The 12,657-nt window shown below is 53.8% G+C and overlaps 1 protein-coding gene across 1 annotated transcript in view; it reads left to right on the top strand.

Annotated features, from left to right (window-relative positions):
• The window catches only part of SNX29 (sorting nexin 29), a 469,938-nt gene that overhangs the window by 250,968 nt on the left and 206,313 nt on the right, over positions 1 to 12,657 (top strand). The window lies entirely within an intron of this gene.

A 12,657-nucleotide genomic window follows, 5' to 3' on the forward strand; every position in this document is an offset into this window, starting at 1 on the left:
AGGAACTTGCCTCGCCTCAAGGCCATAATTACAAACATCAGTTACCATAGTGTGACACTATTAAAAAAAAAATCTGGTTATTTCAGCTTTCTGATGATTTCTAATCTGTAGGAACCAGAGTTGAGAGTCTGCATGCAGGGTACGCATAGGTGTCCCGAGCGCCCATGAGTAGGTGCTACGTGGTTGGAGGCAGAGGCGTATCAGGAGGGGGCCGGGGGGAGGTGGGTGGTTGTGGAAGGGGTTCAGTTCTGCAGACACGTATGAGGTGGTGCCTCCCTGAGGGCTGGGAGAAGCCTTGCCTTTTGCTTCAGTGCAGCTCCCGGGAAGGTAAATAGATAGGTTTTTAAGAAACAGTGAGAGCACAGATGGGTCTCTGCCCTGAGCACTAAGGGAGTAGGTGACAAGTCGCTAAGCCAGGAAGGAGCATGTCCACTGGGAGACGGGGTGTGGAGGGACTTAGGGAGGTCTCAACCTGCTTCGTTTTAGGGGCTTAGCTCTCTTTCTGTCCTGGTCCTGAAGGTGACAGAGGAGGTGGCGGAAACGACGGAGGGGCCGTGTGGGAGACGGGCTTCTGGCTTCACGTTCATCCAGCCCTGACGTGCCAGGCACTGTGCTGTGCCCTTGGCACATGTAACCTCAGTTCAGCCCTCATAGCAACTGCATGAGGGTAGGTGCTTTGTATTCTCCATTCCGGACATGAAGAAGCTCAGTACCTTCGTCAGGAGACGGAAGGGAAGGGGGTGGATAGGGGCTCCCTTCCCCATGTCCTTGGGTGTTCACTCAGTCAGCCGTCCACCTCTTGCAGAGCTATCCCTCAACACCCTGTTGTTGCCCTAGTTTTACTGAGCTCTTACTGATGCATAACTTGTGTGTAGGAGGGTACGAGGGGATGCCTTGACACACGTGTGTGTCATGAAATGCTCACTACAAAAAGGTGAGCTAACCCCTCCATCCCCTCCCACAATTACTGTTTGTGTGTGTGCAGAGAGAACGCTGACGACTTGCAAGTCTGTATCGTTAATGACAGTCAGCATTCTGTCCATCGATCATCAGAATTCATCTTAACAGCTGGAGGTGTGTGTGCTGGGATCAGCATGTCCTCATTTCCCCGAACCCCTGGCAATCTCTACTTCCTGTTTCTAGGAGTTCGGCTCCACTGAGATTCCGCTTGTGAGTGAGACCGCGTGACATTTGTCTTCCGCTCTGACTCATTTCGCTTAGCATAATGCTCTCAAGGTGTATCCATGTTGTCACAAGTGGCAGGATTTCCTTCTTTTCCTGACCAGCTATTTCAGACTGCTTCCGTCTCCCCTGCACACAACTGTTCTATCTCCTAACCCTGCTTTGTTGTCCTCCACAGCCGCTATCTTCTGGTTTATTCTCCATGTCACCTACTCAGACTGCGTGTCCCCGCTGGTCCGTGAACTGTGCATGGTCCCGCTGTGTGCCCAGTGCCCCCAGGAGTGCCACATGGGTGGGGCTGACCCTTGATGGAGAGCTCTTGCTTTCCCTGCTTCCACGTGGGGAGGTGGGCTAGTGTCACAGAGACCCTTCTTTAAGAGGAGTCTCTGCGACACCAACAAAATGCAGCTGCCGCCTGCAGCCCTGTCTGTCTGTCAGTCTGGGGGGGCACCTGCCGACTGGAGACAGAGGTGTGACGGGGCCCCTCCTCCCGGCAGCGCTGTGAGGGCAAGACCGGAGTGGGGACGGGGCGCTTGGTGCAGGCATGCCGCCCCAGGTGCCCGGGCTCCCGCCAGCACAGGGCCGAGGGTGTTGTAGCTCCCAGTGACACTGTGACTGTGGCAAGCCCTGCTGCTTTCCCGTGCGTGTCTGACCGTCCGCAGCAAGAGGAGCGGTGCGGAGCCAGCCATCTCCGTGCCCGAGGCGGGCGGGGGAAACCGTAACGCTGATCCTGTCTTAATATTTGCTGTTCGGCTCTTTTGTTTGTTACAGACTCTTTTGCATTAATTTTGGTTTTTCAGACTCTTGCACGAAAACACTACCAAGATGGGAAAGTTTTTTGGCATCCCCTTAAATTTTGGACCTGGCCCCTGGTCTCCCCAGCCCCACCTTGAAAAGCCAGAGAGGATTGCTTTTGACGTTGGGGCCCATCTGGGCTCTGAAACCTCTGACGGTGTAATTACAGTGTTACAATTAAGGCTCTCTGGGCTTTGAAGAGGAAGAGACCGTGCTTCCACCTAGAGTTTTGTCAAATCACTGTCCTTTTACGTGGCAAGGCAGAGTTCCAACCAGCTCTATAACCCTATCCTGACATATAATAGGCCTGTAAGTACATTTTGTGATTTGTTGAAATAGCAAAATCTTTGGCTGGAGAATTAGATTATTACAGAGCGTTTCAAATCTTGGTCCTGTTCTTGCGAAGACAGTGTGTGAATGTCTTTGAGTGCATGTTTCGCCGCCTTTACAAGCGCGTTCCCTCCGGCTGGAGTGGAAGGCAGCCTCTGTGTTTAATGATGATTGCTCCCAGTTAGCCCACTGCTAATGGCAGGGCCCCTGCTGCAGTGGCCTGGCCTTCGGGGATGATGGCAGAATGTTCGATTTCGCTTCCCCAGCACTTTGGAAATTCTTCCGAAAAGTAGTTATGTGTCTGAAAGTAAAGGACAGGCTGGTGGGGAGAGCTGTCCCATGGACCTCACTGGGAGTGGGAGGCCCTGGTTGAAGCAGGATGTTGGTCTTGGTTGGAGGTGGGAGGAATCCCTGCTCTTCAGAGCTTTGTCCTGAGATGGCATCTGTGGCTGTGGGAACGCAAGCTGCGGCCCGCCTGGGCCATGGGGGGAAGGGCTGGGGGAAGCAGGGGAGTGTCTTAGAGCACGGTGTTCAGAGGGATCTGGGCTGGATTCGGAGCCTGGTGGTTTCAGGGGTGGGTGTGCCAGTGGCCAGAACCAGGTCCCTCCCTGTCTCTGTACCTCAATGTCCTTAGTCGGCCCGACATACTACTCTGGGAAGGGATTGCAGAGAGGTGCTCTCTAGGCTGTAACAGGCAGATATGGGGTCAAATTCTGGGTACGCTTCACTGCTAGGAGTCTGCAGCGTTCCCCTGTGTCGAGTGAAGCACTGATCTCCAGTGCATGTCATCATGAGGATGCGTGATGACATGTAGCAGGTGCCTGGCCGACAGCCTGTGAGGCGGACAGCATGTTTTCTTGTTGGGACGTAGGGGGCGCTTGGCTCACATACACCATAGTGCAGCTCCTGTCACTCCGTGGAGTGATGTCGCGAACGGCATGGAGCAGCGCCAGGCCTGTGGCGTTAGTGCCACACACACGCTGCCTGAATATCGGACTGGGGAATGATGCAGAAGTCCGTGTCGTGAGGGGCTGGCCTGGGTCCGTTTCTGTCCGCAGTTCTATCCCGGTGTCTGGCTCAGAGTGGGGTGGCTCAGTGGGTGTGGACATTTGTCACGTGCACATCGAGGCCAAGAAGAGACCAGAAGCCGTCACGGGGAGAATCCGTGGAGGCTGTCCGGTCTCCTGCGTGGTCTCGAGTGTGTTCCAGCCTGGGCGGCTCCGGGGCCCCCGCAGGCCTCTCCGCATGGTGGCCTGTGCCTGGCTGCCTTCTGTCAGCGCTCCGAAGAAGCACTCATGCAGCCACGCTAGTCGTTAAAATAGGGAACCACATCCATGAACTCCCTGTGTCGTCCTTCACTTCCCCAGTGATCTTGACCCTCTGGACTCTTGGCCTATCAGCTACCTCTCCTGAGTCACCAGCCACCTCTGCTCAGAGTGGCTTTGTTTTTTCCCCAATGAGGTGTAGGGGTGACACTTCCCTGGCTGTGCTGGTACCTGACGGGTGCCTAGCACTCCTCTATCCCACCCAGCCTCCTTTCACAGTGGGGCCTTGGGGACCTGCAGACTCTGTCCCATTGTGCTGGTTTCCCCAGGGCCTGGTGTCGTCCAAGATGTGGAACAGGCTCCAGGTTGCATCTTACCCACGTGCTGGGTAATGGCTGTAGCCTCGTGCTGCTCTGGGCCCTGCGCATGTGATGCTCTTCAGACTCTAACACTTGCGAGTAAGGTACCACCCTCGTGACTACCTTGTCTTTGTTGACTTCATGTACAAGCACAGAAAGTTCCTTGACTTTTCAGGTAGAAGGGGCATTGTTGTAATGCAGATATAATATTCCCTCTTGCTATTTACACATAATTGATGTTCTAGATGGGTACAAATTAGAGACCATTCCATCAGTTTCTCAGCTGGAGAGTCTGGACACCATGGAAGGATTTGTTTACATAACGAGCACAAGCAATAAGAATGCTTACAAGGTACGGCGATCATACGTGTGATTATAGAAGCTGTCGATTATGTCAGGATGCATTAGGAATCCATTAAACCTGTTGGGTGTAGAGAGGAGAGGAGCAAATCAGGGAAATGCGGGTCACAGTTGGCTGGGGATAATGGGACCGACATGAATGCTTCTAGCAGACTATTTAAAAGGAAGCCTCGCTGTGATGGAAAGGTTGTCCGTTTTTGGGGCCTTAGCATCGACAGAAGCTGCTTGAAGAGATTATCTACCCAATGTGTTTGGCAGAGATTTTGGTTTCCGAGGCACTGCTGTGATTCCTGTGTAATCTGAGGTGGGGTGAAGACCAGTGCTTCCCCCAAGAGTTGAGGGTCCATTGGAGTTGTGTTCGGCTCACAGGTCAATGGTCTGAACGAAGGGCTGTTAGTGCCTGAGCAGAGAGGCTCCTCCTGCCCTCGAGGTGCTCGAATGGGAGGAGGGGCACAGATACACGCTGAAGTCCAGCTGTTCACACAGCACTATGTGCATTTCTAGCTGATAAAATAACAGCCTACAACCCGCTTGGGTTCACAATGGTACAAACATTGCGGCGTCTCTGCTCAAACGTCTGCCTCTCAGGAGGTCCTTCTTCCTTGATCCTCCTCTTCACATTGTGCTCTGCTCCCCCTCCCCACGCATCTGTTTCTTCCCTGCACCTGCTGCACAGGTTATTTGTGGCCCATCTGTCTTCATCATCTCGCCTGTCCGCTTGGTGGGAGCTGGACTGCTTTTTCACGTTGCTCTCCCGGAGCCCGCTATCCTTCCCGGCACGTCCTAGGTACTTATAGATGTGGATTGAATGAATGAAGGCTCCCAAGGATTCCTGGGGGTGGGTTCCGTTGTCTCCAGGGACTGAGTCACAACTTCAGTCTCTTCTGCCAGTTTTTATGGGGCTGGAGGTGTGTGGTTTAGAGAAGCTGAAAGACTGCCTTTAGAAGGGGCAGGGGAGTTGAAGGCCCCATAGGGGTCACTCAGTGCCTCCGACCACCCCTGCTGTTGGCCTGAAATTGATGTGCACCCCCTTCAATCCCATGGCTGAAGTCACAACTCAGTGCTAGCTGCTGTTTTGTCTTCCGACTTCTAGAGCCAAATGTGCAGGATTCAGGGTTTAATCAGAGGAGCAGAACCACTGAGAGGTCTGTGTTAGGGAATCCGACACAGGAACCTGACCTCACACACTTGGCAGGAGCCGGTTGAGCAGACTCTGTAGGGCCGTTGTGTTCACCTCCGATGCCGGAGCGTGAAGTCCTCAGGGCAGACCGTCAGGGAGGGGATGTAAGCTGCGGACATAGAGGGCATCCTGGGGTCCACCCTGGAGCCGAAGGCCCAGGACTGGTCTCATTTTCTTCCCCGTGGTGCCGTGGGTGCCCCGAAACAGCTAGCCCCCCCCACTCACAGAGGTAGTTTGCACACAGGAGAAAGTGGAGTCTTGCAGGTGGATATGCCCAAAATGCATTAAAATAAAGCCCCAAGAGGCTGCTTGGCATCTTGATTGAGAATGTGAATCCACCAGCCAGGTGCTGGGTTGGGATCCTGCCTCTACCCCGCACCCGCTGCAGCGGTCTGGACCCTCCTCGTTCACTGTGTAGTGATGAGAGGAATACCTGTTTCGTAGGACTTTGAGAGGATTAATTCACTTAACTACTGGAAAGTGCTTATCATGACCTGAGATACACATGAAGTGCTCAACATGGTAACAGGAATAACAGGACGAAAACGTTGGCCTCTGCGCTCACCTGGACCCAGCTCCCCTCTCCTGCCCAGGATCGTGGTTGAGCTGCAGTGGGAGAGACACAGCTGTACACTGATCCTGGTATTTGAGGCTGAAAAATAAAGATGCACCAAAGGGATAATACTCCACCTTCAAAGCCAAGGTTGTCCTTGTGCTCTGAGGTTTCTATCCACGAGGAAAGGAAATACACATCCGTACAAAGACTTGTGCACCAATGCTCTGAGCACCTTCATTTGTGATGGCCCCACACTGGAAGCACCCACATGGCCGGTACTGGTGCATAGATCCCCAAATGGTGGCTTGCCTGTCTGGAGGGGATGAGCCAGTGGGATACACAAGAGCACGGCTGGACCTCAGGTATGCTGAGTGAAGAGAAATCCGACCCCAAAACAGAATAGACTATATGATTCCAATTGTAGAAGACTCTAGAGAGTGCAGACTACCTGTAGAGACAGAAGGCAGATGCTGGAGGTGAGAGCGTGGTGAGGGGGTTACTGAAAGGCCCGAGGAAGCTCTTGGAGGTGATGGATGTGTTCGCTGCCTGGATTGTGGTGGTGATGCTGTGCATGTGGACATACGTCAAAGCTCACCAGCGACACTTTAATTATGTGCTTACTGTTTGTCAGTAGTACCTCAATAAAGCTGCCTTAGGGGGAAAATGGTGAGGCTAGAACGACCTAGGCTTCCCTGGAAGGTTGAGGAGCAGTGGCTCTACTGCAGGAGCGACTTGCTAAAACCCCACGGTGTGGGGAGACCTCACAGGGAGCAAGCCTGTCAGTCAGTAACCACTGTGTGAGGAGGGAGGAGATCATGAGACGAGGCATCTCTGGGAGCATCGTGACCTAATTATAAATTGCAGTCAAAAGAATGTAAACAAGACTTCCTTTAAAGAGTTACAAGTGAGGGCCGGTCATTACGAATCCCCTTCTTGGGGCAAAGGTCTGTGGCTAAAATACCAAGCTCTTCACCTGGAAGGCTATTGGGGGCTTGGAGGAGTCGTTTTCTGAAATCCTCCTGGAAGAGGAAACTCTCTTCCCTAGTCTTCAGTGTTAGTCTTCCCAGAGACTGCTAGACACGTGTCAGGGTGTCCCCCATGAGGTTCCGTTATGAGGGGGACAGGAGTGACCCACGGTCTACACTGGGATGCAGTGCCCGTCATACGTCTGCTGGCATCCTGTCCTTTCCCTTTGCAAGTTATCTCCGGTCTTAATTTGTGGTGGTTTGTGTGAGCGTTTGTTTTTTGGTCTGTTACTGCTTGACCGCAAGCCCTATCTCCCCGAGTCCCTGCCGTGGGTAACGGTCCCAGTACTGCTGGTTGAGAGAATGAGTCCGTACGTGATCGTAATAGATGCTCCGGAAACTGGAGCCCCTTGAATTGAATCCCACCGCATTGACTTCCTGTGACAGAGTATGATCCTGTTTTGCGGCGGTTGAGGCTTGGAGGCCGTCAGTGGTAGACTCTGCACTCAAGCCGGCTCATGGGCGTCCAGGCTCATGCTGTTAACTTATGCCTCCCGGCTGTATTAATCCTAGAAATAGGTGGTGGGTGAAGGGACCACAAATGGGCCTGCCCACATCGCTTGCACCTGACAGAGAGAAAGGAAGTGGGAGCAGACCCTAGAGTGAGACAGCCTGGGTTGGAATCTTGGCTCCTTGAATTCGTAGCTGTGTAGACCATGGTCACGCTGCTTAGTTTGTCTGACTCTGTTTCCTCACCTATAAACTGAGGATCATAATAGCGCCCCTCTCATCCATTCATCATGAGCATTAAATAGGTTAATGGAAATGAAGAGGCTTGAACAGTGCTCAGTGCCCAAGAAGTAGTATTTAAGTCTTGGTTTAAAAAAACAAACAAAAAAACACCTAAAATCAGATCTTAGTATCTTCCCTGTGAGCTTTTGAAACGAAGCCTCTTTGACTCTAATTGAAATTGTGGTTGAGTAGAGCGGGGGAAAAAAAGGCCACAAGAGGAATAGAGGCCAGTCGTGTCTGTAGCCCTTCATAGATGTTGGTGGATAAAAAGTGACACGTGTGACGTTACCCTGTCTCATACCAGAAGGCCCAAAACGCCAAAGTCCTTTGTCCTGGGAACAGTCCCTGACTGGCTTCTGAATTACAATGCAAGTGGTGTTAGCAAACCTCGTGTCCTGCCTAATGCTCTGGGGCTGGTGATTCTGTTGGCTGATTCCCTGGGTACTATCTCTGTTCTGACTTTGTGGGCTTGAATTTGTAATGTCTGGTTTCATAGTCCAGAATCTCAAGAGCCCTGGTGACTGGCTCGGGAGGGACCAAGCTGTGGCCGATGGTTTTAGGTGGGGTCTCCTGGTCCACAGTCAGGGGGGAATGAGGATCACTGTGACATGTTCCACATAATGGGCTTTGTTCTGGACGGGAGCCCACAAACTGCTGTGGGAGGCTGGGGAGTGCATTTTTCGTGCTCCATGTAGCAGCTCATCATCCAGGGACTGCATGTGAACAAACGAGTGTGGCTTTGTCTGTGATGGACTCAATTATGCCCTTCCCACCCACCGCCACTCCTGTGTTGATCCCTAACCTCCATTATAATGGAGAGTAGAGGTTGAGCCTTTAAGAAGGTAATTAAGGTTACGTGAGTGGGGCCCTATGTCAGTAGGGCTGGTGACCCTAGAGGAAATTGGGGTACCGTGCGGAGTCCACAGAGAGACCAGCCCTTCTGACACCCCCGTGTTGGGCTTGTGGCCGTAGAACTGTGAGCACTGAATTGGTGTTGTTGAGGCCACCCCGTCTGTAGTGCGTGGTTGTGGCAGCTGTGGGACACTTCCCACAGTCCCAGTAAAACTTGATTCACAAAACCAGATGGTGGGCTGGATTTGGCCCCCCGGCTGTAGCTGGCGGACCTTGCCCTAGAGGATTGCCAGCACTGCAGACCTCAGTAAGAAGGTTTTGAGCACATATTCGGAGCAAGGTGCTGGGGGCCTCGGGGGGATGGATTACGCACAGGTTCTCTGCTGGAATGGGGTTTACTCTCTCGTGGGGAGGCTGACAGCCAACAAACGCACAGAAGGAAAGCCAGGCGCATAGCAAGCAGAGCCGACTAGGCTAGAGAAGACAGGTGGTGTGGTGTGGTCAGGTGATTGGGAGGAGGTGGGGTGGAGGGACGACTGTCTGAGGTCTCTGGGGAGGTGATCCTTGAGGCGCAGAGGTCTGGGAGTACACTGTCCCAGGCAGCCAGGCAGCCAAGGTCAAAGGCCAGAAGCAGGAACAAGCTGGGGAAGTGGGAAGGATTGGCAGTGGTCTCAAAACTGGAAGGATTTGGGAGAACTTCCCCAGGGAGGGGGCTGCCCTGCATCTAGGCTAGTGCCAGCTGCAAAAGGCCCCTTGTACCGGCATCTGGGCGGTGCTCTCCATCACCTCGGGGGCCGTCCCTGCGCACCTTGGGTGACTGTGTCTCTGTCCCAAGGGTCCTCGTTTCTCCCCTTTGATTGCTCCCTGTGGGCTCAGAGTGGGCACGGCTCCTCCTCCCTGTTATGCTGTTTGCTGTTCCCTCTTGGCTCTTGGCCCCAGCGCTCCGTGGATACACTGGTAAGGGTGGGGCTGGTGCTCCGTGAGCTGGGAAGATGGCGGAAACTGAGATCTTCGATGCCCTGTGGGAGCTTCATTGGAGTGTTTTGAGCAGAGACGGGCTTTAAAAGGCTCATTCTGCCTCTTGGGTTGAAAGCAAATGATGGAGTGGTGGCTAGATGCAGAAGCCCCATGTCTCTGGGAGTTAGAAACCTCACATTCCATAATTTTTTTTGTAATCAAGAAATTTGATTTGTACTCTTGTGTGTGGCTTGCTTCCTACTTGCCCTGTTTGGAGGAAATTGCATCAGTCATTTTTTCCCTTTTATCCCCGGAAGTTTGCTTCCACCTTGGCATTGTGCAGGCAGCCAGGGCCTCTTCAGAGATGGGGCTGGTGGGTGGTCTTCTGTTCTGCCCTGCATGGAGGTGGCTGTTCCCAGGCCTCCACGTGCAGACAGGAGCCTCTGCTGCAGGCTCTTCCTTTCTCCAGCCCACGCTTGGCCATGGGACATTTCTGTAGGCCCCCAGTAAGTGGGGCTCCCCCTCCTTGCCCATCTCAGGGTCCTGCCCCCTGGGCTCATGGGGCCTCTTCTCTGTCGACCCCTCCCTCATCCCCTCTTCTGGCTTCTGTCTTGGTTCTTTCCCATAGCCCTCATAAATAACCCGCCTTGCCTTGTCCTGGGCCTGCTGTGATGGGGACTAGTGTCTCGTCTGGAGGCGGGGAGTTGGGGCGCTTGGGCTTCAGAGCCTAGGACCTCTGAGAACCTGGTGGCCTTTCTGGGGTTCTGTCCGCAGGCCCACAGGAACCGCCAGCCTCTCACTCCCTGAAGATGGGAACATGCTGCTGGTAAAGCCACAGAGAACAAATCACAGGGTTTAAATCCCCACATTCTGCAACGTGACGTGCTCGCTCCCCCACCTTGTGGGCAGCTCCGTTTACGTTTAATTCCTGATGTGGTCTGTGAAGGCAGGGACTAAGTGTGTAGTCACCACTGTATATGTGGTGACGTGGGTACAGTAGACACTTAATACGTGTGGAATGAATATGAAGTGTATCAAATAAGCATTATTGACTGGGCAGCCCTGGACATGTAACTTGACCTTTCTCAGCCTCAGCTGCTTCATCTGCAGAATGGTGGTGGTCTCAGCATTATCCCTCCCCGCTCTGGGATCCAAGGGGGTAAATCAGGACGGTCCAGTGGGGGAGAACAACAGCTTCCCCCAAACTGAAATGAGGAACTGCACATGAGGCGGTTGGCCCCAGACCTGCTTGTGGTGATCAGCACTTTGCATCTCTAGCTGCTGTGGGGGGGACCACACTGGACGGAAGTGCCCCCACCAGCTGGGCCAGCGGTAGAACTCCCAGGGCGGCCATACTTTGTGGGGTTCGCACCTCCTGCGGGGATCCATGCCGCTGTCTGTGCCCTTGGCTCTCATCGGTTGTGTGATAGAGGCCCTGCCAGCCCGCTCTACAAACGAGAGGGTGCGCCACTCACTTTCCCGCAGAGTGCGCTCCGAGCGTGGCAGGAAGCCAGACGCACATGGCAGAGCCGGCGTGGAAACTCAACATCTCACTTGGAGGATGCGCACGCTCAGAAAGCTTTGCGGTCTTGCTGGAATGAGCAGCCAGCGAGGCCCCTGTTGGACCGTAAGCAGCGACCTTGCGTCGGGCCGCTGCTCCTGCCCCGAGGTTCCTTGGACATCATTACTGTTGGGTTTCTCGGGGGTGACAGAGACCCCCTGGGCACCCGTGTGTTGCCCGCATCATCTGCTCGAGGAGGAAGGGAACCAGCAGGTGGTGAGCATCGGCTTGCCCTCTGCCTCACGTGAGAGATGCACGTGTGACTTGGGTTTAGACTCCCCGTGGGGGTGGTGGGGAGAGCTGCTTCCAGGGCAGAGAAGACTGAGCCAGGAAGGCAGAGCTGTGCAGCTCTATTCTTGTCCCTTGTTTGGGAAGATGCAGGGCTCAGCAGTTAGAATCTGTTTTCTCAAGATGTGCATCTTCTCCCAGGGCAGCAGAAAAGTCAGAGTTTAAAAGTTGAGGGATCCTATCCTACCACTTCAGAGGGACCCTCATGAGAGTAACAGCAATGCTTTAACTGTCATTGGTTGAGTGACAGTGTTCTGAAAATCATGTTGACACTTCCTGTGGTGCTACTTTGACCCATCCCAGGAACCAAGAGAGGTAGCTGATCGGGTGCCCATTTTATAGATGGGAAGACCAATGCCGCGGGAAGAGAGGAAATACTATTGGCTGCAGCTGTAGGAAAGGTCCGTCCTGCTCTTCACGTGTAGTTAGCTCGCATCCCCTCGAGAAAGCTGCGTCCTCGCTTGGTTTGTGAGCTGTGGAGGCCTCAGGTCAGGAGGAACCTCTTTCCTGGGAAATTTCCTGGACAGCAAGGAATTCCAGGGCTCAACCATAATTGGCTTTTGGTGGTGGGTTTCTTTAAGCTCCCGCATAGGAGAGAGAACTCAGTGTGGTGAGAAGGCCCCCTTCCTGCCAGCTCCAGGCTTTTCTCTGCCCCGCCTGCCGTGCTCTGTGGGAATGGCTCCCATTCCTCGTACCTGACCCCGACAGGCTGGACTTGGCCCCACGTCCACGATGAATTAAGTCAGTGGCTCCAGGCTGACTCATTGGGAAAACAATTCTTGTGTTCATCGAAACGTGTGTTGATGGGTCCGTGAATAAAGCAGATGGGTAAGGCATGCTTTCTAGTGGAGCAGAGGCAGAGGATGAGTGTCTGTCCCTGTGTTCCCCACAGAGGACCTGAGACGGGACTCCTAAGGCCAGTCATGCTGGTGGCAGCGGTGAGGGAGACTGCGCTCGTTGGCTTAACCTAACCCCGCACTCCCCCCCAGAGCTGGGTGAGGTCACTGGCCCGTAGTTACACCGGGTCCCTGGGGGGGATCACAGGCTATCCCAGGATGACCAGGAATGGGTGCTGGGGAGGCCGCCCAGTGACCATACGCTGTGCTGCTGGGGTTCTGCCCATGGGAAACACAGGGAGTCTTGTCCTGGGGTGGACAGGCTTCCTGGAACACAGGCTCCAGTGAGGAAAAAGAACTCAGTGAGGAAAAAAACACC

Source organism: Crocuta crocuta, unplaced genomic scaffold (assembly GCF_008692635.1).
Source record: "Crocuta crocuta isolate KB4526 unplaced genomic scaffold, BGI_CrCroc_1.0 scaffold16, whole genome shotgun sequence".
Lineage (NCBI taxonomy): Eukaryota > Metazoa > Chordata > Mammalia > Carnivora > Hyaenidae > Crocuta > Crocuta crocuta.